Source organism: Arachis ipaensis, chromosome B06, assembly GCF_000816755.2.
Source record: "Arachis ipaensis cultivar K30076 chromosome B06, Araip1.1, whole genome shotgun sequence".
NCBI lineage: Eukaryota > Viridiplantae > Streptophyta > Magnoliopsida > Fabales > Fabaceae > Arachis > Arachis ipaensis.
Genome location: NC_029790.2, coordinates 3,692,418 through 3,694,546, shown reverse-complemented (window position 1 = coordinate 3,694,546; position 2,129 = coordinate 3,692,418).

Genomic DNA, 2,129 nt, shown 5'->3' with positions numbered 1-2,129 from the left:
CATGGTTCAAAATTAAAAAATCAATAGCTAATATAAATATGAAATTATTCTCATATTTCAAAATTAAAAATCTATAGCCACTTATTTCGAATTTTTTGATTGCAGAAGATGCAAAATCATAATCCTTATTATAAGTGTATTGTTAGTTGATTATTAATTATTAACGTGTGAACCAATTATCCATATAAGATTAATTAGGATATGATAACAAATTTTACTATCTACCTTTGCCTACTTTTTGTCAGATTTGTTTTTAAATATTAAATTGTATTATTTTATTTTCGTGCATGAAACGGAGCCATTTACATTGTATGTGTCTACTTACCACTCGATTTTTAGTTCTTTAATTTGAAGGGAAGATAGAGACAAGAGTTCGTTGATAGCGCATGCATACTTATCAATCCAGATCCAGCTTAATTACTTTTCATTTTGATTTAAGTCGGTAACTAACCCCACCTTAATTAATTGTCATATAGCATATGTTATTAATTAAAAGTTTTAAGAATTAAATGCATAAAATGATTTTAATTAGCAAACGCTATCATATTTTTCCTAAATCATTTTTAGTAAAAATAAAAAATTATATATTCTTACTATTATTATTATTATTTATTATTATAATTGTACATGTGGATTATTGTTAGTCTAATATTATCGTTGTATTTTGATAAGTTCTGTATAATTAATTTTTTTTATATTTTGTTGTTTTTTTTTATAATTTTTTTTGAAAGGAAAAATCAAACAAAGAAAAAAATACATAATATAGTAAAATCAATAAAAATAAGAGTAAGAAAAAAATACAGCAACAATAACAGTAATAAAAAGAACGACGATGAGGATGAAATACGCTAAGAAAAAAGAACACAAAGAAAAAAGAGGAAGAACGCAAAGAAGGAAGAATAAGAGAAATACAAGATACAAACATTTGAAAAGGAAGACCAAAAAAAAAACATAATTTCATATACGTGTTATGTAAATGAGTTTTATTAGGTTAAGATTAATTTGTTTGGACTTGTTTATAAAAAAACATTGTATATATAACAGAACTGACTAATTAAATAATTTTAAGACAAAATGCATAAAATGTTTTTGATTATCAAATTAAACTCCATCATATTTTTCCTAAATCATTTTTAGTAAAAGTATAAAATTATTCTTACTATTATTATAATTGTGGATGTGGATTATTGTTAGTCTAATATTATCGTTGTTATGCTGATCTATTTTCTTACGTCAACCAGTGACACTTGTTCTTCTCAGAGTGATACTAATACTACATAAGCTAAGGCAAAATAATTAATTAAAGATCTACGTAAATAAGGTATCAAAGTACGTACGCATATACCATAAGTTCCCAACTTTGGATGCAAATTAAATTTACTAGTAATTTGAACGAAAGTTCTTAGCAATAAGCCATTAAGACCACTACTTGTCTGTGTTCCTCAAGCATTAATTATATTAAACGAATCATTTATTTAATCGTAGTTCTTCTCCTACGTACTAGTAGCTATTAGAATAATCAATAATTAAATAATCCTAAAACGGTTCTTAATGCGCTGGCGATTCTTAAGCCTTAATCACCGTTCTCGAACGGCTTAACAGTACTACGCTATATATACAATAGATTTATGGATTTTTAATTGAAATAAAATAAAAAAATATTATTTTTTCAAACCTAATTTTTTAACTTTAATCTTTTAAATCCTATTTTTTTTTTTTGCATTTAGAACAAGTTTCCTACACTCCCGGCGAATTCTATAATTGAAAAAGTCTAAAGAACCAACAACTTTATTAAATTTTGGCCAGCATGTAATCAGCGAAAGAAAAGTGAGTAATTCCATACAATTGGATGAAATTTCACACCATATATTAAAAACATTATTGATGACTACAATCACAAAAATTGTTGGCCCCCTATTACTCCTCATTTATATAGAATTCGCCTGACCTGGCAAACTTCTATATTTTATTATAGAGTTCGCCTTATCTCCCAACGATTTTCAATATGCTTCTTGGTATATATTACAATTTACAACTAACAAAATTGAATTAGTCTCGTGGTTAATTCATTAGTGTATTTAAGCAAAATGTCAAAAATTTGAATTCCGACATAAAAAAATACTGGCAAA